General features: G+C 46.3%; 1 protein-coding gene across 3 annotated transcripts in view; it reads right to left on the bottom strand.

Moving 5' to 3' along the window:
* Positions 1–18,411, bottom strand: part of SPART (spartin) — a 410,240-nt gene extending 391,829 nt beyond the window's left edge. For 2 of the 3 annotated variants that reach the window (XM_086935095.1, XM_086935092.1), the window contains exon 1: positions 18,208–18,344. The gene's annotated coding sequence lies outside the window, so the exon portion shown is untranslated. Of the gene's footprint in view, positions 1–18,207 lie in introns of all 3 variants that reach the window. The other variant, XM_086935094.1, reaches the window with a different exon arrangement.
* Between the last annotated feature and the right edge of the window lie 5,341 nt (positions 18,412–23,752).

The raw sequence follows: 23,752 nt of genomic DNA, 5'->3' as shown, positions 1-23,752 counted from the left end.
CTGAATTCAGAATTTTGTCTACTTTGCAGAAATGCATAGCTTTCCAGGTTCCATTATTGCTTTCATACCCATTTCCACCACTAACTGGAAGAAGTTTGAAAGAACAAACAGTAGCAAAAATCGGCTATGTCCCAGTAAAATACCAAAACTGTAAATATTTTTGTTTTACTGACAAAAATCTATTACTGAAAGCTGGTGATTTCACCACCACAAACCCCTTGTTGAAACCATCTCAAGGGAAAAAAACAGACACTTTCTTCTGCATCACTTTTTCCCAATTAGTCCTTCAAAATGTAGCTGTATTTTGGCTAATTTCGGGGTCCCCTACAGGGGAATCACCAAAACCCTGGGTCCCTTTTAAATCCTCATGATGTTGGAAGAAAAGAATGCAAATTTGGCGTGGATACCTTATGTGGACAAACAGTTACAGGGCCCTAAGCGAGAAACTACTCCAAACAGCCAAAAAGAGGCTTAGTACGGGTGCAAAGGCCTAGCAGCGAAGGGATTAAAGGAGTTGCTCTGAGCGCAGGTAGCTGTGCAAATGAAATGCACACAATGGCTTCTGGTTGGAAGTGTAGAGAGTGTTTATTTGAAAAAGAATGTGAATCAACAGGTCCAGAGTTCTTATTTTGCAGAGGGAGTGAATCATTTTTATCTTAGAGGAGTTTAACATAATAGAATGGATTTCCACCCAGTGCTGAATGCCTTTGAGACTTTGGATTGGGGCTCATGGGTGAATGACGGGAAGCACAAGAAAAAGAGCGTATCATCAGCATATAGATGATAAGAGAAGCTGAATGACAAGATGCCATCTCCCATGGATGAACCAAAAAGAGACCGAAGCAGAAGACCCGAACAGATTAATGGGACACCAATGGGCAGTCGCCTAAGGGTAGAGTGTGATGACTGATTAGTGAGAAGCAGTTGGGTAGGTCTAGAGTGGAGAGTACATTAAGAGATTACAATGCTTGACAGTATCAAAAGCAGCTGTATGGAGTGTTAGCATGGACGATAGTTTTTTATGGAGAGCACATTTGATAAAGTTGGACTCATCATAAAGTGCACTTTCAATGGAAGATTTGAAGAGGTTAATGATATTATTGGAAAGAAGGAGTATTGTGAGGCAGTTAAAAAAGGCACTACAAGATTTTGGAGACGAAAAGGATAACGGACAAAATGCAATAATTACCTGGGTTAGACTGCTCAGCTGTAGGTTTTTTGAACCAGAGAGGATAGGATTCTACGTCAGTACTGGAGGCTCAGAATAGTAGTACTCCTTGTTTGCAGGAATTTATTTGATGTGATCTGGTTATAAGCTTTGGGTAGACTAAGGGTTAATCCATGCCTTGGTTAAATTGTGTGCTCCCTTTTAGATTGAGCCTGGGCAGCACATAAGCTGCTGCGAGGCATGAGGTACTCTGTTATGGACTTGAAGCTCACCCACTCCAGCCCATCTTTTCATTTGGCTGGTGTTGCTGTCCTTCGTAAATGGTTGTTTCTGGTTTGCTAACAGGCTTGTTAGTCCCGCCTTAATAACGCCTTGTTTGCATTTGTAACCTCCCATTAGGACTGGACCTTTTACTATGTCCTTAACTGTTTAGCTTATATTAGCCCTTCTCAGAACTCTATGCTCAGTTTATCTAAAGAGCATGGGTGGGAAGCCAGCTTCATTAAAGGCGGGTGATTTTTTTTTGTTATGCGCGCTTTAATTTTTACAATAGGGCCACATGCAGCGCAAGATCTTCTTTTTAGAACTCACCCTTCCCGCGCCACAGCCGTGTACATAGTATTTTTGTATGTATTTTCTTTAAAACAACAGCAAGGTGTGCCGCTAGATGTACTTTTTATTAATAACGGTCATGCCCTTTCTTTTTCTTCTCAGCTTCCAGTTGGTTGGCTACATAGTAGGTGCACAAACACTGCAACGCCGCTGTTCGTACTTGAGCTCTTCGGCTGCTTACTCCGTTATCTCCACAGTCCTTATGCGCATTTTGCAAAGGGTGAGGCCGCGCGTTCGCCTCGAATAGCGGGACCATATGGGTGTTGTGACAGTTGTAGGCTATGTGTGTCTTCTTCGTAGTGCAGTCTGTGCGTGAGGGGGTGTAGTCCATTGTGTTGCAGCCTCTCACCCTAATAGTCTCTCTGGCATAACCGCCTCCACCTGTGATGGCGCTGATCCTTAATGGCAACCTCGTTTCTCCCTCCCCAGCTGGCATGTTGGGTGCATAGACTTTATAAACGGAGGCAGTGCCTGCTGCCTAATCAGTGGCTGAGACTCCGGTACCTTTCGTTTGCACAAGGAGTTCTTCATAAGCAGGTTATTTTAGGCGGGTGCTCAGTAATTTGCTAACGGCAAACGTATAGCGACTGGCCCTGCTACTGTGCCCCGCAGAGTCACAACAACTGATAACTTTCTGGAAAGGGCGGTGGGGGTCATAACTCGTGAAATTGCAATGACTGAATATCATTTGCAACTTAACCAGAGGCAAGTACTTAGAGAAGTAATAAGTACTGATAGTGTTTCCATCATTGGCGCTGGTGCTGGCGAGTAACAGTAAATTGTGGAATATTGTGGTAAGAATTATGATAGATTACTCTGCGATGAATAGCCCATCTGTTTCACCTAGTGTCAAAGCAATCTAGTCACCTCACAAACCTGCAATGAAGTGAAAAAAGCTGTTGCAATGCAATAGGTTGTGCATTTACAGGAGTTTGAGCTATCAGTATTGTAAATGACAATGCCTTTTATTTATATTTTGGTTTTTAAAACATAAATAAAAGGCATTGTCATTTACAATGCTAATAGCTTAAACTCTCACAAATGTGAGACCTATTGCATTGCAAATGCTTGTTTTATTCCTCAAGAGGCAGCAAGCGCTCTTCACTTCTCACTGGGACTGACGGTAACTGACAGAGCCGCTCGGCTTCTGTCAAATATGTGCAGTGGTTGTTACGGTCACACATCGTTCAGTAATTGGTACACCCTCAGTGTGTAGCAACAAACAAAAGTGCTATCAGCTCGGAGTCAGTCCCGCTGGGAGGGGGGACAAGAGCCACACTAATAACAGACTGTGGTGTCAACTGAGTATCACTAACGGTTGCATCACTTAAGACACCCTTTCCCGTGTGCATACCGGTGGTCTCTGCTTCTTTCAGGCTAGGGAGGTTCTGGAGTTCAAGAGCATGCACCAGCAGAGGCTTGATCTTCACATGATCCAGTGAATATGCAACCCAGGAAGCTGCAGGGTTTGCTCTCGGCTTAGTTAAGCCCATATATCAATTTAGAGAGAGATATCTATCAAGCATGGTCTCCGGCAGAACCAGGCTTATGCAACTTTGCTGCTTACAAAAGATTCTTCGCCAGGTAGGAGCTTCTAAACAGCCACACATCACAGTGGCTAGGTTAAATATTTTTTCCACATCTGAAATAACTAAACAAGTACCACACGGAAGCCCCAATGTATATGAGCGCAAATAAAGCAAACCACAAGGCGCAACAATTCATGCACAGGGACTTAGCCAAAAGATTTTTGGGAAAGCCGGTAGGGACAAGCCAGCCCTTTACTTCAGTCTCCCACAAATTCTAAACAAGACAATTTATGCACTGTGATTTCTTGACAAACTGTCCCATCCTTGCCAACAGGGCCTTTCCGGGGAGCGCTACTGGGAAGGCAAACATGTTTGATGCCAGCACACCTGGTTGCAAGAACAAACATTATGGTGGAAACAGAAAGGTTGTCAGTCTTGAACCCATGACACCTGGAACATGCTGTGGTAAAGCACATGCTGTGTCACACAGGTGTTGGCGGGTGTCAGAAATGGGATTTCGGGTAGGCTAGGGCAAGGGCTGAAGCCAGGCAAAAATCTCCACTCTAGTCGGGATCAGGGAGTTAAACTCCTAAAATAACCCCTGCTCACCCCCTTGGTAGCTTGGGACGAGCAGTCAGGCTTATCTTAGAGGCAGTGTGTAAAGCATTTGCACATAACCCATAGTAATACAGTGTACGCACTGCAAAAGGACACCACACCAGTTTAGAAAAATATCTAATATTTTTATATAATTAAAACAAGACCAAAAACGACAAAAATCCACAATACTATATGAAAAAAAGTCTGTAGTTCTCAAAACACGTTTAAAACAAAGTTCCTCTATGTCAGTAGCGCTGTCCGGGGCTACCACGGAGTCGTGAACAACAAATCCAACAGTTCTGGTCGCGGGCCAGCTACGGTGTCAGGAAGACCCGTAAACAGTACCTGTGAGAGATGCAGGGTGATGAGGCCCTTTAAGTCACTCACATTGCAGGTCGAGTTCCTCTTTGATGGAATCAGGAGCACTGGTGTCTGCAGGCGTCGGGTGCTGCGGTGCGAAGTGCAGAGGTGCGGCATGCAGTGCCCCAGGATTCGGTGCGAGCAGCGGCTCGGTGGCAGCGTCCGATGGCGGCGTCGGTGAGACCAGAGTCGCGGTGTGAGATGAAGGCGGTGCTCGTCACGGTGCTGGCAGGTCACGGTGCAAGCAGAGTCATCGTCGTCGTTGCTGAATTGCCGTTGTCAGCTGAAGAGCGGGAGTCGATGGTGCCGGCGTCAATGGGCCAAGGCTGCGGTGTGGAATGGGGCGGTGGTTCGTGTGACTTATGAGCAGTGCCCCCGAACCACAGTGCGAGCAGCTGTGTCGATTTTGGTGTGGAGCGGTGGCAGCAGGGAGGCCAAGGCGTCCTCATGAAGCAAGGTGGTGCAGAGTCGCGGTGCGAGCAGCGGCTCGGTGGCGGCATCAGCAGGCGGCGTCTGTGTGACCCAGGTTGCGGTGCAGCATTACGGCGGTGCTCTCTGTGGTGCCCAGGGTTCGTCATGAAGCAAGGTGGTGCGGAGTGCGGTGCCCACAGGTCGCGGTGCAAGCAGCGGCTCGGTGACGGCGTCAATAGGCGAGCCCAAGGTTGCGGTGAGGCGTTGCGGCGGTGCCTTCAGGACACGGTGTCTGCAGCGGCGTTGCAGACATCGTCGAGGTGCTTTTCCTCTGATGCAGCACAAAACCCACAATCCCCAGTGCTGCGGGCATAAGAGCTTGACGTCTTTGCTTTTCCTGAGACTTTGTGAACAGGGGGCAAGCTCGACCTCAAGCCCTTAGAGAGAGACACACATTAGGTTGCAGAAAGTTAAGTCCAGGCCCTTCACTGCCCAAGACAGATGCAGGCACTGCAGGTTAGCCCAGCAAAGTGTTAGTTCCTCCTCACAGCTTTTCTGGCTCTTATTTTTGGCAGTCTTCTTGATCCCAATGAGTTCTAAAGTTCCCAGTATTTATTTCCAAAAGTCCTTTGATCTTCCAGGCAGAGGGTGTTTGTGCCCGTCCAGACCCAGATGGGCCTTCTCTGGTGTAAATGCCTGGCAGGAGGTGGAGACAGCATTTGTCAGAGGCAGGCCAGGCCCTTTGAGGTGCAAGGAAATCTCCTCCCCCTTCCCCCATCGTAGCCCAGGTCTATTCAGCCCTTTCCTGACCTACCTGTATGTGGGGAGGAGGAGCGGCAGAAGCACCCTTTCGCCGACGAGGAGGAGGAACAACACCCCACTTCCTGGTTACCAACAATCCAGAACCAGGAAGACTGCAGCAGTGCTCTAGAGGTTGAGCGGCGGAAGGGGGAGGAGTCCTGTCATCAAGCGGAAGCAGGAAGAATAAGAGGCACAGGATTAGAACGGACGGTGTGCAAGGATGGAGAGGAGGTAGCGGAGCACCTGGCAGCGGAGGACCGAAGAGAGGAGAGCGTACTAAGAGCAGCGGAGGACCAAAGAGAGGAGAGCGTGCTAAGAGCAGCGGAGGACCAAAGAGAGGAGAGCGGGCTAAGAGCAGCGGGGGACCGAAGAGAGGAGAGCGGGCTAAGAGCAGCGGAAGACCGAAGAGAGGAGAGCGTGTTGGGAGCAGCAGAGACCAACGATCTAGACACGGTTTCCAAACCCGGCGGGCTGAAGGGAGAAGAAGCCACGGGTCCTGCTGCTGCGGTCCGAGAGGCAGGCCGAAGCCCAAGGCAAGTGTTGTTGAAAGGGGCATTCTGGTGGGGTGTGTGGGGAGAAGGCAGATAGTACGTTTGGGGAGGCGGGAGGTAGGGCACGCACGGAGGTGAGCCTTGCACAGAAACCCCACCCCCCTTGGTGACGGTAGCACGACCACTTAAAGCTGAGAGCAGAACAATAATCCCCGGTTGTTTTCTTTTCCCTGAGGCTCCAAGAACCGGGATATCAGACAAACCCCTGAGGCTCCAAGAACCGAGCAAACCCCAGAGAAGAAAAAAACGAAGACTGGAACAATCCTGACCTGGAGTGTGGTGTTAAAAACAATTGGGCTTCATAATAAAGTGAAACTTACAACAAGGTCACTACTCTGGTCTCGTACTCTGTACACCACTAGCTCCTGACACTGTACTATCTGGAGCCCCTCCTGCCCCCTAGCCTTCTGTCATCCAAAACCCAGACAGGCAATCCACATTCCAACAGAGGCACACAGGATAATACCCACTTTCTAAAAGGGGTATTTTCAAACGCAGAGTGTAAAAATCACCTTCACTAAAAGATGCATCTTTAGATACTGAGTTCAGGCATACTAAATTTTATTTTCTTACCGAATTCCCTGGGCCAGGTATGTATATAAGATGTTATAAACAAAACCTCCCATTCTGTCCTATAGGGAACTGGTAACCTTGCAATAGTGAAAAACAAAATTGGCTGTAATCCACTATTAGGACATGCCACACACACCAGGGCATGTCCTACCTTTCACATACACTGCACCCTGCCCACAGGGGTACTTCGGGCCTACCTTAGAGGTGCCTGACATGTAAGAAAAGGGAAGGTTGGGGACTGGCCCGTGTGTGCACGGGCCAAGTCGACATGACAGTTACAAACTGCACGCAGACTTTGCCATGGCAGGTCTGAGGTACCTTTTCATGGCTACTCCCGTGGGTGGCACAATCAGTGCTGCAGGCCCACGAATAGCATTTTGATTCACAGGCCCTGGCACACTCAGGGCACTTTACTAGGGACTAACAAGTAAATCAAATATCCAATCGTGGAAACACCAATCCATAACACAATTGACACAAGAGAGCGCCTGCACTTTACCACTGATCAGCAGTGCGAAAAGTGCGCAGAAACGTAACGTCAGCCAAAACAGGGAGGTCAGAAAGCAAAAACTCAGGGGAAACATGCCAAAAGATGCAACGTCTAACACATGTCCCCTCCAGCTGAAAGTAGGGAGAACTACCCACTCCCCTGGAAGTTCTCTTGACTAAGGCGGAAGAACCTGGACAGGTCATCTCTGTTGGCGTGCTCTGTGTCAGGACGGTGCTCCACCGCAAAGTCCATTCCGTGAAGGGAGATGGACCTCCTCAGCAGTTTTGGATTCTCCCCTCTCATCTGCACTAACCATTTGAGGGGCCTGTGGTCGGTCTGAACCCGAAAGTGAGTCCTAAACAGGTAGGGCCTCAGCTTCTTCAGTACCCAGACCAAAGCAAAAGCTGCCCTTTCTATGGCACTCCACCTCTGTTCCCTGGGGAGTAGTCTCTGGCTAAGGAAGACTACAGGCTGGTCTAGGCCCTCGTCATACAGCTGTGAGAGTCAGCTCGGTTACGGTGGCAACAATGGTGCCATATCCCTTAACAAACCTCCTGTATTCCCCTGTGAGTCCTAAGAAGGCCCTCACCTCTGCCTGGGTCTTGGGGGGCTCCCAAGCCAGGATGGTGTCAATCTTGGGCTGCAGGGGCGCCAGCAGGGCACTCCCTACCTGGTGTCCCAAGTGCACCGCCGAACCCTGCTCGATCTGGCACTTACTGGCCTTAATCGTGAGGCCTGCTTTCTGCAGCGGCTTCAACACTTCCCTGAGGTATTTAATACACATGGGCCGTTGATTGTAATCAAAGTTGGGTTGCAGCTTGCTGCCAGTTTTCACGCGCTATGATTTAATGGCGCTGGTTCTGACTTGCTACTCTTGTCTGGGAATGCTGCTTTAGTGAGATTCTAGCCTTAGATCAGCATGTGGTCTTCAGTTACCTTAGAGAGACACAGGCGTGAGTCCACCAGAAGCTAGGGAGGTCTGGTAACACTTTTTATGATTTTTCGAGATGTGAGCAGGGCGGTAGGTGATCACAAAAGAATTAAAGTGGTTAGTGTAGCATACTGATGTACTGCTCACTAGGGCCCTTGTGGTCTGGGCAGAGTCTGAAGATAAAATACTGATATGCGGAGAGGTGTGGTTATGGGAAGCATGATGCAATGCACAGTGTTTGAGTGTATGCTGAAGAATAAAGTAATGCTGGATCACAGCTCCAATGGGGTGTAATTCATCTGCATGCTCCTGTGTTGGGGAAGACGCTAAAACTAAGTAAGGGATATGTGCCCGAGATGACAAGACTGCTCTGTCTGAGAATTTGCAACTACTGCGAACTGCTCGTGCAAGCCACGTGTGCTCAGAATTGATGCAGAGTGGTCTACAACCGGCACATGTGGAGTCAAAGCCCTGCTCCAACCCATACATGACCACAGAAGAAAATTGAAGGGCCTACAGACGATCATATTCAAAAAGCACGCCAAACCTGCTGACGAGGTGGTTGATAGAGATACAGAGACATGCCTTACAGAGCAACTAATCATATAAAGCCAGGAATAACGATCACATCAGCAAGGTGTGAGAAACAGAGAACTTACCATAACGAGAGATTGAAGCATACTGCGATGCATGCTTCGAAGGCAACCTCTGCTTGCAAGAGTTGTTGGTGCCAACCTGGATCGCGATCAACCGGCATGTGCCAACACAATGGCAGCAGAAGGGAGCACAAAATAAAATGCACCTTTTGACAATTCTAAGAAGCACAACGTTGGTGCCAGGTGGGCTGCGTGGATTGAAACATTTGATGACTTCATAGATGCGTTAGAGGAATCAAATGACAAGAAGATCATCAAATAATTGAAAAACCTTGTAGGAGATGGAGTGAAGGAGGTCTCACCGATTGATGTAAAATTGTACCAAAAGGTAAAAGAAGCACTGTAGGCCAAGTTCTATCCAATGCCGAATGTAGACCATGAAAGGTATATCTTCAACCACAACAACAGGTTGGTGAAACAAAGCACAAGTTTACTGAAAGACTTGATGCACTCATTAAAACACTGCGTGTTCTGTGACTTCCCTGACAAAGAAGCCATGCTCCTCACAGTCACTGATGGCTGCCTTTCAGATTTATTTAGAAGGCACAAGCTGAGAGAAATTTACAGTCTGGAAAAAATGCTGATGGCTATGAGAGCTCAAAAGGCAGATTGACAAGCTGCTGAAATAGGAGCAGTAACAACACACAATGAATCGGCATTGAATGGGAAAAGCAAGCACAAGCATAAACAAGATACACGCAAGTCGAAATCTTTAAAGAAAACAAAACTATGTTTCCGATGTGGATTTTCGTTTCCCTATGAGGGTAAATGTTCAGCTACTGAACAAGTTTGCAAAGGTTGTGAGAAAGAGAACCATTTCATATCTGTGTACCCAGCTAAAGAAAAATCAAGCGTGTCATAACAGCAAGAAAAAATGTACAAGAGAATGTTAAAGAAGCATTCTCGCCACATCCCTGAAACCAAAAAGCAACATCAGCTATGACATGTAGAAATCAGGCAAAATCAATGGTCGTCAAACTCATCATACAAAGATTCTCGGACGTCACTGTTGAGTACCAACGAAGAAGATGGGTGTGCGCTGATGGAGATAGCTGCTTGTAAAGATCACAGTTCAAGGAAAACTTACCAAACAAGGAGACAAAGTTCATTTGGACACTGTCCCAAAAAAACATTCAAAATGAACAAGCACCCAATAACTTTCATGACAGACAGTGGTGTGTCGATTAATATCATGCCAGTGGAAATGTTAAACAGCCTATTCTCTGTGCCGCGCCACACTTCTTCAGGAACAAAGGCAAAGGCAGGAACCTGTGCTGCTTCTGAACCATTGCAAAGCCAAGGGTCGTTCACAGCGACAATGCAACATAAAAAGACATTGGTGCAAGCCGCCATTCATGTTCTACAAGGGTCTTCGTCGAGTGACTTGTTTGCTCAATTTTGCCACCGCAGCTAACATGGGGTTGACAACGCTCAACTACAACCTCTGTGCTCAGTCTGACATCACAAGCCGATTTCTGTCGTAGATCTATGGTCTGGGGAAACTTAAGAAAATGAAAGTATAGCTTCATATCAATGAAAACATTCACTCTGTTGCTCACCTGCAACGAAGAGTTGATCTTCATCTACAAGAAGCTGTAAGGAAAGAGTTGGAAGCCCTCTTAAAACATGACATCATTGAGTGCTCAACAGGCTTCACGCCATGGGTTTTGCCCATAATAGTAGGACCAAAAAGAATAGTTTCGGAGCGGTGTGCATTTGCGTTGATATGCATCAGGCAAACAAATCAATTGAGAGGGAGACACCCCGTTCCACACATAGCTGACATGATCATTCAATTCAACTAAGCCAAAGTTTTCAGGTTTTGACCGGAATAAAGGATACCATCAACTCGAGTTGGAGGAAACTGCAGATACAACTACTTTTTTGACTCATGTTGGTTTGTTCAGATATGGGAGCATGACTTTTGGAGAATCTTCGGCCACTGAGATATTTCAGGATGTGTTTCGCCGAGAAATCCAACCTCTTACACATGCTTTCAATTGCAAAGATGACATACTGGTTTTCGGGAGAACACAGAAAGAACATGACAAAGCCCTTACCCAAGTAGGCCAATTACTTGCAGATGCCGGTCTCTCTTTGAATGTCGCAAAGTGTGAGTTTCACAAAACCAAACAAGTTTTTTGGGCACATATTCTCTGATGGGGGACTCCAGACTCAACAAAGGTGCAAGCATTGTCATCCACTTGTGCCGCCCCAACCCCTCCAAGGATGTTACAATACTCTGATCCTTAGTAGGCACTGCTAGTTATTGCTCAAAATACATTTGCAACTTTGTTTCAATGAGTGCCCCATTGAGAGACATGGCAAAACGAAATGTACTATTTCATTGGTCTCCGGAATGCGACCTGTGTTTCAAACACATTAAACATGTAATTGAGAATGCAACTGAAATGGCCTACTTTGATTGTAAGTTACATAATGAAGCAACAGTTGACGCGAGCCTGTTCGAACTAGTGGCCATCCTTGCTCAACACAATGCCATCTGAATGCTCAGAGGCACATATAGGTCTCTGCCAGTCGAAGCATGTCTGAAACAGAACGTGCCTACTCTGAGCCGGTGAAGGAGAGTCTGGCTGTGGTGTGAACATTTTCATGTCATCACTTATCACCAGCTGTTGCTTACACTTATTGGAAACCCAAAGGCCAAGATGTACCCTCACATAGAGAGGTAGGGCTTAAGACTGGAAGAGTAAGACTATGAGATTGTGCAAAACCGGGGGAAGGATCATAACCATGCAGATTACTTTTCACTAGTGCCACTATCTTGTCACAGTTTGACCTCAAGGACAGCTGAAGCACATCTCAACTTTATTTTGAGATCCACCATGCCAGTGGCTATCTGTGGAACAAATCATTGCTACCACCAAGGCACATAAAGATAAAACCATAATCAAAGAACTTATTACCACACAATCATGGGGATGAAATACCCAGCCCATTGCCAATGATGTGAAATCCAAAAGTTTAAAAATGCACAGGATGAGGTAGCAGTCACCCAGGAAGGCATAATACTGCTTGCCCGAAAGCCTAAGACAGCAGGTCATCAACCTAGCCCACGAAGGACACCGTGGTATACTTAACAGATTGAATGTGGCTTAACAGATTGAATGTGGATCCCTCTGTTAGATGAGAGTCAGGAAGGAGCTGAAGATGTGCCACATTTACAATTGTTTGAACCCCAAGGTGATGCAGCACCCAGTGACAATGGCCTTCATGCTTGGAAGAGTGTTGCAGTAGACGTTTTTGGGCCTTTAGGAAATGATCACTAGCGCCGAAGTCAGACAATCGCTCACTCCTGAGGCGGAAGCCGGGAGCTTTTAGAACTGTTAAAAATTACTTTTGTGTCACGAAATAACTTGTTGATTTTAAAACTCACCACGCGCTAGCAAAGCGCCAGGGCACTCACCTTTTGTAATTCACGGCGAGCAGCGGAACTAGCGCTGTCTCGTAACCGATCCCATCTTGGACAAAAACGCCAATCTCGGCGAGGACTGAGGCCACGCCCCCTGAAGGCCACACCCCCCTACCCCCTACATCATGTGCTGTCACCGGAAGCGCAGCGGACGAGCGCAGCGGGAGCGCCGTCTGCGCGCCGAAGGCGCGCCTAAGGCAAGCCCGTCTGTGCCCGTCCGTGCCACGGCCGGGCCCAGGGCCGGTCACGCTGCCCAACCTACGGTACGTACAAATCAATTACTTACCTATACCCGAGCTGATTTACTTGCTCTAAATCACAATAAAAATCACTGTCTTAACATTATCAATGCCGAGACATGGTTAGGACCCGCATGCTGCCACCATTGCAGAACTCTCCTCACTCCGGAAAAACAGCTACCTAACATGAACAACGCAACCTCGCTTCGAGGAGCCTTGATCAATGCGAGGTCCATTTGCAAAAATGGGGAGCACATTCTTGACCTCATTACGGAGAACGACATTGACATGCTCTTCATAACCGAAACATGGCTGAAACCATGGTGCAACCCGATCATAGCCCAAACTGTCCCCCAAGGATACCTCATTCAGAGGATCGACAGACAAGAACTCAGAGGAGGTGGCCTTGCCATCATCCATCGAGATTCACTGAAATGCACTACCATTGAACTCTCAGACGTAAAAGGGGCAGAAAGCATGGGTTTCTGCATCCAACTAAATGAGGAAAATACCTTCGCGGGAGCCCTCATCTACCGCCCCCCAGGACCCCAAAATGGCTTCTTCGAAAGTTTCGAAGATGCTCTCAGCACTTTAACCTTAAAATACGCAAATTTCACAGTTTTGGGTGACCTAAATTTCCACCTAGACAAACCCAACGACCCCAATACCATATGGCTCAACGACTTAACCAATATCCTAGGAATGGAAATACTGACCAAAATGCCCACGCACAAAGCAGGCCATATACTAGACTGCATTTGCACCAATACCAAAACCCTAACTGTCGAAAACCCGCTGAACCAAACCTGGACCGACCACTGGCTAATTCCTTTCAATCTAACCACCAACAAGAAAATGTCTAATACCGCCAACCTAAAAATCGAAGTCCGGACGCAAAAAGACTGGAAAAAGCTTGCCAGCTCACCAAATCTCCTGCCCACCGCAGAGAAATCCAAACCATCGCTATCTGGAGACACAGAATCTGACTACAAAATATTTTGCAGTTGGATCTCAGAGTGCTGTGGTCCGGCCAACTCACAGAAAGTAAGAAAAAAACAGAATAGAAAATCTGCACCCTGGTTCTCCCCCGAGCTAAAAGTCAAACGTACAGAAATCAGAGCTCTCGAAAAGAAATGGCGCCAAAACTATGATCCAAAGGAAGCTCTTGCCTATAAAATCGCTAGGAAACTATATCACTCTATGATAAAAAACGCCAAAAAAGACAATTTTCTTCAAAGAATCAATCGGTCCAACAATAACCAGAAACAGATCTTTAAAATTGTTGACGAGTTTATGAACCCCAGAATCCTCAGGCAAGAAATACCACCCACACTGGCTGTAACGACATAGCTGACTATTTCGAACAGAAAATACTTAAACTTACCACAGACTTCCCTGACCATCCTGAACCCCCCCCCCTACGACGCAACGCGACCAATCGACAACAAACCCCAGCTGAAAAACTTTACTTACATCAGTCTCGACGAATCCCGACAAGCAATTCTCTCCAGTAAATCAGGCTCCCCGTTTGACCCATGCCCTCCATTGCTGCTCCACACTCTAGTGGACACGGTAAATCCAGCCATAAACTCCATCATAAACTCCTCTTTGGCCACTGCATCCATTCCGGCTGAATGGAAGCTCGCTGCAGTCAAGCCTCTGCAGAAAAAACCCCTTCCTGACCCCACTACGCTCTCCAACCTTCGCCCCATCTCGTTGCTTCCACTACTGTTCAAACTGACCGAAGCTGCAGTAAATAAACAGTTGACCAAACATCTAGAGGAAAACCACCTATTTCATCCCAACCAGGCTGGTTTCAGGGCCAAACACTCCACGGAGTCAGCCCTCCTACATACTGTAGAGACCCTCAAGATGGCACTGGACCAAGGGAAAAAGGCCGTCCTGATCCTGCTCGACCTGTCGGCGGCCTTTGACTCGGTCTCACACCCCGTGTTGATAGGCCGCCTGACAGAGTCAGGGCTAGCAGGAACCGCCCTCGAATGGCTGAAAAACTTCCTAAGCCATAGGAGGCAAGTCACCATGCTAGGAAACTACTGCTCGGATGAAAAAATCTTAAAAACTGGAGTACCTCAAGGCTCAAGCCTGAGCCCGGTTTTGTTCAACCTTTATATGACCCCCCTGATTGAACTCATCACATCCTTTAACATCAGCACGATATCTTACGCTGACGACACCCAGCTCATCCTAGTACTGGATAACAACTCTTCTAAAGCGGAGGAAAATTTAAGAAACTGTTTGACGGCAACCTTTGAATGGATGCGAACGCACCATCTAAAATGTAATTCAGGTAAAACTGAAATCCTCCCTTTTGGCCAAAACAACCTTTTTTCCCCCACCAATTGGTGGCCCCAAGATGCCGAAATCCCACCAAACACCATCACGTCGGCCCGCAACCTTGGGATAAGGTTTGATGAAGCCTTATCCTTTAAGCAACAAGCAGGTACAATGGCAGGTTCCTGCTTCAACATCATCAAAGGTCTTAGACGGTTCTTCGACCTCCTTCCCCTAACAGCCAGAAAGACTGTGGCAGTAGCCCTCATCACATCCCGCTTAGACTACTGCAACAGCATCTATGCAGGCTCAAACAGAGCTGTTCTGCACAAGCTGCAGATGGTTCAAAACGCCGCCGCCCGCCTGGTGCTAAGACTACCCAGGAAATCATCTGCCTCAAAAGCACTCAAAACCCTGCACTGGTTACCCATCCACAAAAGAGTGCTATTTAAAATCCTGCTCATCACGTTCAGAGCCTACCACCAGTCGGGACCGACATACCTGGCCCAAAGGTTTGGAAGATACACTCCCTCACGGTCACTCAGATCATCCAACCTAAACCTACTCGCAGTTCCCAAGTTCAGACTAACCACAAAAGGTGGAAAATCCATCGGAGTACTTGGAGCCAAAGCCTGGAACAAGCTCCCACCACAAATGCGCTTGATCCATTCCGAAAAACTGTTTCGTAAAACGCTTAAAACATGGATCTTTAAAACCGAAGACTCACTCTGCTTAGCGTTAATCTAACCTACACTTTATTCATAGACCAAGATCTATGAATATGATCAACCTTAAGCAGCATCCCCCCTTCTTTTTTTCGGGACAGTGATGTCTAGCGCCAAGATGCTCCCTGGAGTGTAAGTGCGCTCTATAAAAGCCTATTCACATTCACATTCACATTCACCATCTTATGGTAGTCATAGACGAATATTCACGTTTTCCTTTGGAGGAAGACCTATCTTCGACAACTCATGACAAAGTCATAGTATGGCTTGATGACATCTTTACATGTGGTGAATCCCTGAAATCCTCAAATCTCATAATGTCCCACACTTTAACAGCAATGAGTTCAAAGAATTTGTAATATGACTCAACGTCAAACACCAAAAGAGTACACCCCTCTGCTCCAAGCTAATGGAGTAGTTGAAGAATTGATGGGCAGAGGGCCATTCAATGAGAGTCCATGGAGGGAATTGATCTGAACCAAGCCATGTACCACTCCCTCCGTGCCTATCGATCAACTCTTCACTTCACAACTGGTGAGCGTTCAAATGATATTTGGAAGAGGCATTAGAACGAAACTACCTCAATGGATCAGTGAACACTGACAAGGTTTGAGACACTGACATTAGAGGAGAAAGGAAAATGTATGCCGATCAGAGGTGCATTTCTTTTCACTGCTCTGTGCATTTGCTTGTGATCCAGTCGCCACGTTTTGTTCTGACAGCCGGCATCGAGCAAGTGGGATGGAAGTATGCAACTATCAAGCATTGGTATAGCTTGAAACAGAATATAGCAGCTTCAGAATTGCACAAAGCACTGTGGGACGAAATAAAAACTGATGCAAAGTCTCCATACAATCAATTTCTCGAGAAGGCCCTAACAGACACCGGCACAAGAAACCTTTGGGAAACCAAACTGCCTTACCCGGCCTTCAAGCAAGCCATAAATAAGTCCGCAAAATTCCATTCACTTTTAGTTGATAAAGCCACCTTCAGCACAAGAAAACATGCCTGGATGTTATATCCAAATACAAAACACTCACTGCAGCCCCATATCTAACAGTTACATTCCCGGCCCCTAGAAAACAACAGCTAATGGCGCTACGACTGGGAAAATTTCCTTCCACAATGGACCAGCCAATCTGGGTTCATGACGGACCCAAAATTTGTAGATTATGTGGGAGCAGCAAGGAGGACTTCATTCACCTTGTTTGTATCTGCCCGAATTTAGCTCAAGCTCGAGCCATCTTCCTAAAAAAGGCCATGAACGATCGAGGCATAAGAACGTGCAGATCGGCGATTATGGCAACCCTAAATCCATTAGACACCGGTTTGAACTGCCTATTAATAAAGTTCCTTTTGGCTCATGTTCAAGCGTTAAAATGTAACCTGGTAGCCTGCCTAGAATAGGGTAATAGGATCGAACTCAACAAAGAATAGTACCAGAACCTTGGGAGTCATATTTTACATGGACCAACAAAAGTCTCTTGATGGATTTTTTAATTTGTGTATTATGTACACCAAAACGTCTATATTTTAAAAATAAGAAAATCTTTGCACTAGACACAGAATGTTTTAGGATTAAGGGAAAGAGAATGTAGCCAAACATTAAGAGTTTCATCTGTAGTACTTGATTTTACAAAATGTATTGTTATGGTTTTAATTAACTGAAACAATAAACTTTCTTAGTAGGTTCTAAAAAAAAAGAAAAAGAAGTTGTTGCCATGCTCAGGAAATAGTCTTTGACAAAGAAAAAGGGGCACTGGTTAAGCAGAGACAAAGACGAAAAACAGACACTCCTTCTGCCACAGATTGTTTACAGTAGTGGGACACATGGTGACAGCACATCTTCCTGGACAATCAATCACTGGGCACACATCACATTTTTAAGACTTACAAAGACAGTTGTCCAGTCCTGAAACCACGCGTGAGGGGACCCAGCCAGCAGGTCCGGCTAAGCACCTGGGCCTATGCCACCATTGCCCAATCGAGGTGGCCCTCCCACAAAGCAGGAGATGTAGCATATTGATGTCAAGTGCATTACGACCATCATTGTTCTGGGCACACTCAACAGGAAATACGTAATATGCGGGGAGGTATTGGGTGTGGCTAAAAGGAAGTAGGATGCAATGTGCAGTGTGTGAGTGTATGTTAAAGACTAAAGTAATCCTTGATCGCAGCTCCTATGTGACGTAATTGAACTGCATGCTCCTGGGCTGGTGCAGACCTTACAGTTAGTAGCAGTAATGACACCAAGCTGTTTACATACCTAACAGAAGGAGATGTTCCCTAAAAATTGAGAATTGTCTAATGGTTAAAAAAAATGACAGGGAGCTGGTTGGTAGCTATGTAATGTACGTTCCAATTATCCACATATGGAATTACATAATCAGCAAACCCTACGTTCCACACTAATGTACTTCATCTGCGCAACAAGTGCTCTTGCTCGGTGAATAGGTTACTCCTGCCCCCCACGAACCTGAGTTGGAACAGGAACACAAAAAGACGTTCGTGGACCAAATACAATGTCAAGGTGGAGCCCCAATTGCTCCTCACAAAACACTTTTCTGTTAGGAGTCGAAAGCCACATACATCCCTGGAACTGTTCGTGATGTGCTCCCCAGCTTCAAAGTGCGCACTGCACCCCCACACCCTAGTAATAAGGATCCCCACGTAGGGTTCGGCATACTACTTCACGTCTAATACATTTCAATGGGATGTTACAAAGAAGTAGAAGGTTAACACTAGGGTGCCCTTCACACTGTGCGTAGTATAAATTCGAAACAGGCAAATCGATCCCCGAAGTGCTGCAACCGTTCTCGTCAGAAACGACACTCACCGCATTCGTAGAGGGACCCGAAAGACAGGAGGAAAGTGCGAAGTCAGGTAGTCTGCGCGCACCTGCGCCACGCAGAGGAGACAGGAGCGGGAGGGCGTGGCAAAGATCCTTGGATCAGGAGGTGCGCCGAGGCTAGCGACAGGGAGTCAGCTGATGACACGACGTGACGACGTGCGTACAGGCCGCGTGGTTCTCATTCAGTGTGTCGCGTCAAGTTGGGCGCTCTTGATTAACTGATTATTCCTTAGGGATTAACGCAGGAGCAGACGAATCCTTGTTGCTTATCCGTCATGGCCACGCGCTGCTCATTGTACCCCCGTGGCCACGGACTATAATACCGATATTTGCAGTACCGGTAAACTTGCTAATTTCAACTGAAGTTAAAATCTAGTGTTTAAGAGGGGGAATGTTCCCATTAAAGTGAGGAGAGAAGGAACTTTTTTATCTGGTGGTATAGGTCTGATAAGAGGTTAAATGAAAATGTAAAAGAGCAGGTACACACTATTTAGAGTGCCCGTTTGCTCCTGAGAAGTGCCGCTTCTCTCCCATTAAATATATTGCAGCAGTGCTGAGAAGTGCAAGGACGTTTAGGGGCTCAGCACCGGACAGAACCTGCCCGTTTAAATCACTGAAAGAGGGTGATCCCACTGAAGCCTGCTGACTTTTTTTTTTTTTACTTAGGATGTTGAATAAGAGTCCAAGGCGGTTGAACCGACCAAACGAGGGTGAGTTTACAGGTATGTATTCGCGTTTGCTGGCAAGGAATGCGTGTTCTCCCGGCCCTTTGGTGAGTATCTCCCCGCTCCTTTAGTTTACATTAGGGTCAAAGGTTGCAATTACTTCCTTCTAATTTGGGGCCCGTCACATATGATGTAATTCTTGTGAAATTCTCCTCGAGTAATTTTGAAACCTGAAAATTCCTACCCCTTTTTGTTGTTGCGCAAAAAAATCTATACCTGCTGGTCAATGAAGATGGCATAGAACTGTTTGTACTCACAGTGGGTAGGGCATGCACCGTTAGAACAAGGTGCGCTCTATAACCAACATCCTTTCCTTTGAGAATGCTGCCATGCGTGATTTTACTGCCTACCTTAACTAGTCTATAATGCTTCTGAGCCTACTCCTTGTGGCCATATCACCTCCTCCAATGAATCCGGTGCCCTGAGTATATGGGAAAGCAGCTCCATGTTGTGGTGTCATTGTCAGGGGGTTCACAACATCTGCTCCAGTTTTCCCCAGGCTGTGCAGGATTGAGGACTTTTGGTGTCCAAAGCAACACTCATCAGCAGAAGTGGGCTGCCCCGGAAAATCCCTGGTCAGGAATGGGCAGGCTGTTTCTCTGATCACCACAAAGGGTGAGAGTCTTTGGAAGCTGGGTGCATGCAGGGCCTTTGTTAGTTGTTCTGAATATTCTTGCCAGGACCTGGATTATTTACTTCATTCCTTTGATGCATACTTAACAAGTGGTTATATACCAGTCAGTTGTAGCATTGGAGCTAGAAGGACTTTGCATGCTTTTATTTTTGACCCCATACTATGTCCCAACACTGCACTCCAAGTCCTTGAATGTAACGTGGTGTTGGCTAAGAAGACATGATGACATGAATGTGCCCCACTCGGCGAGGGTCCATTTGGAATTAATGCTGATGCGTATACAGCTCTATTTTTGTACTATACTGTTGTAATAAAAGATGTCCAGTTCTAAGGTCGATTAGATAAGTAGGCTTATTAGGTAAGATATTAACAAGAGCCCTTCCAGGAGCAGCCTTCCTGCTGCTCAGCCCATCCTACAACTGACTCTCTCTTACTCCACAACATTCCACATCCACCTCACACACCAACATTCCACCACCACAGTCACACTGGCTGAGCAGCAGGAATAGTGTAATATCAAAACTTTCTCTTGGAATTACTTTTCACTCATGCTATCATTCTCACCATACATATAACGCAATGTCAGAATGCTGTCCCTCTTTCAGCTGTGAATATAAGCACAAACACTAAAATACCCAAATATAAAAAAAATATTGATTTATAAAAAAAAAAAAATTCTAAGCAAAATATAAAAACATGATCATAGACATAAATCATGTGGGCAATCCCCCAAAAGGTACATAAAAACAATTGCTTATAAAAGACTTATAGAAAGAGACAATGATTGGTGATTCAATACGAAAACATCCTCAATAATTAATTCATTAGGATCTATAATCACTTTTGGGTTTGTATTATTGCAGTCCCAAGCATATAGTCCCTTGAATTTAATGTGATAGAAGCGTCAACGCGTTTCGGTGAATTGCTTGCTACGCACCACCTTTATCAAGACCACAGTAGTTGAATGTCTCTTTTCTTATTTGCACATTAAAAAATATTTTTTCCAATCATCTAAATAAAAAACATACAAAAAACACATATCGTTACATAATTAAAAAACAAATATCTCTACGATACAGTATACATATCTTATACATTGCAATAGAAATATCAGTGTTGTAATTAACCCCAATGAGACTTCAAGCTTTTAACCAATACAACCACTCCTAGTGTCATTGAACTACACATCACAATTTATGCCAAACCTTATGGGCTATCCAATCTTTCTCTACCCCAACTATAATTTGAAATCGTGATTCTATCCACGGCTTTTAACAAGGGTTCAAATTGCTCCATATCAAAACCACAGGATTCCGTGGTCCCATTCATACTGTCTCATGCCCTCATCTATTATAAAAATTATTTAAAAAAAAATTGTTACACAACCCGGGGTGTTTTCTTGATCAGGCCTCCCGCCACACATAGGGGTATCTTTACTAGGTTCCTTCAATTATTATTTAGCGTCGGTCTCCCATTACATACCGGTTAGATTTATCTGGTATTCGGTATTGTACATCAATGACTTCATAAAATGTCACCTGCAGTTTTCTTCAGTACTGCAATAGGGTAAAAACAATATATATCTATCTCCTTATTTTTACAGATGGCGCGCTGGAAGGTAGTGGTGCCGCTGAATTTGTTTAATGCTACTACGGCTCTAGTTGTTGACGCTTAATATCGCTCATATGAGATTTCTTATGCTATTTTAATATATATAGTTTGAATATACTTTGTTCTCTACTGTTGCTTGTCTTTTTAAAAAAACGGGAACTACTCACGGCATTGCTGTTCTCTGCCCAGCCCCACCCCCGGGCTCATTTCCACGGTCCACCGGGGGCTCTAAATCCCGATTGAGTGGAGGGAAAACAGGCAGTTCCTGGAGGTTGGCGGGCTAGTGATCACGCTGGTCTTTCTATAAATGTCACCACAAAGCGGAGCGCGCAGCGGGCGCACCAAAGGCAAGTCTGTCTGCACCTGGCCAGGGGCTGGTTATTATGCCCATTTTACCAACTATACAGCCCTTTAGCTGCAAAACTTACAGGGCAACTGGCCCATTAGTCCAAGTGTCAGGGCGTCTGTTAGGAAATTAGGCATCCTGTCCTTCAGAGACTCTTTCCCTGAACTCCCCTCCCGGCCCACCCGATCCTCCCTTTACCAACAAGGACACCCCAAATCTACTAGCCCTGATCCCCCGGCAGCGGGATCTCTTGTCATCCCCTATCTAAATACCTGGTCTATGGTGAAGCATCAACTTGAGACATTTCAACTGCTCGACTCTGACAGACCTGACATCCTCCTCCTGTCAGAAACCTGGCTCACGGCCGAATCCATCCCCGGCATCCTCACAGCAGTACCTACAGGCTACTACATACTTCAGGCCAATAGGTTATCGGTTAAATCGGGGGGCGGAGTGGCAGCCATTATTCAACAGAAGCATAAATTCACTGCTCTTGCGATTAGTGGTTTACCTCGAGGCGACAGCCTCATCCTAAAATTTGAATCGCCCAAGTCTCCCTTTATTTGGGCCCTCTTCTACCGACCCCCTGACCACATGCCCTTATTCCCCCAACTACTAGGCGAATTAATCTCCCAGTTAGTTATTAACCATGCCAGGATAATTATTCTCTGTGATTTCAATTACTGGCCCTCTGACACTCACAAGAGTGCCAGCTCTGTCGAGTTCACAGATCTCTTTCAGGCATGAACTGTATCCAACATGTGCACATGGCCACCCACGACAAAGGGCACATTTTGGGCCAAGTCTGGGCCTCCAACCTTGAAATAACACCCCCATTAGTCTCCCCGTGCACATGGTCGGACCACCATTTTATCACATTCAGTATGGCCAGTATCCCTCCTACCAAACCTCCCCTGGCAGGTAACTACCTGGCCAGAAATTGGAAACGGGCCAATATTGGCAACTTCTGTGCGCTTTTAACAGCCACCTCCCCCGCCGACCAAGGTTCCCTCTGTCATCAGGCATTAAACCTTGATCAATGGCTTGAAACAGCCAGCAACAAGACTGCCCCCTTTAAGAGAACCAACCTTAAACGCCCCCATGATGCCTGAACCTGGTTCTCCTATGACCTGAGAAGGAAGATACTGGCCCTTAGACAAGCAGAGCACCGTTGGAGGCGAGCGTATGCACCTGGGGAAAGAACCACCTATGTAGCCTTGTTAAAAAATTATAAAAACTCTATCCTCCAGGCTAAGACAACCTATTTTTCCTCGAAAATTACAAACTCAGCTACGAAAACTAAAGATATTTTCTCAATAGTTGTTGAGCTTGGGCAACCCGACAGTGATCTCAACATCTGCCCCCTCACAAACACTATGCGACTCCCTGAAATCGTTTTTATTGACAAAATCGCCTCCATTAAAAACAATATTCCCATCCCCACATCCCTTACCACTCTTCCTATCACATGTAAAAACCCCTTCACGTTAGACCAAATCCCCCCAATCTCTAGAGAGGAGTTTCTGGCTCTCCTAAAAAGGGTGGAATCTGGCTCCCCCAATGATTGTAGTCGTCCTCACATTTTGCAAGAGGCCTTTCTTACCTGCCCTGACCCACCCCTCTCCCTCCTTAACAACTCCCTCAAATTAGGTATCGTCCCGATACCTTTAAACATGCTGTGATTGTCCCGATCCTGAAGAAACCAAACGCTGATCCGTCGGTACTGAGAACTTTCCGCCCAATTTCCCTGCTCCCTTTTCTTAGTAAGATACTAGAGGCCCACGTTACGAACTGCCTCAGCTCATTTATTGAGCATTCTCAGTTTCTCGACCCTCAGCAGGCGGGATTTAGACAAACTCATTGGACTGAGTCCGTCATCCTGGCAGTTATTGACAAGCTTAGGAGAGGAGCCGACAAAAACACCACCCAGGCCCTGGTGCTCCTAGATCTCCCAGCTGCATTTGACACGGTCGATAATGATCTTCTTATCGACCGTGTCAGCAACGCGGGCATCCAGGGTCTGGTCCTCACATGGATTTCCTCCTTTCTACATAAGCGATACCAGGAAGTTCGTCTGGCTAACTTTTCAGATAAAAAAAACAGGTTGACTTGTGGGGTCCCCCAGGGTTCTTCTTTATCGCCCCTCTTGTTTAATTTATACATGCAACCCCTGATTGTGTCCTTACGCAACAGCCCAGCCATAACCTTCAATTA

Source organism: Lissotriton vulgaris, chromosome 8, assembly GCF_964263255.1.
Source record: "Lissotriton vulgaris chromosome 8, aLisVul1.2, whole genome shotgun sequence".
NCBI lineage: Eukaryota > Metazoa > Chordata > Amphibia > Caudata > Salamandridae > Lissotriton > Lissotriton vulgaris.
Note: the sequence above shows the minus strand (reverse complement) of the source record. Positions and strands in the feature narration are given on the sequence as shown.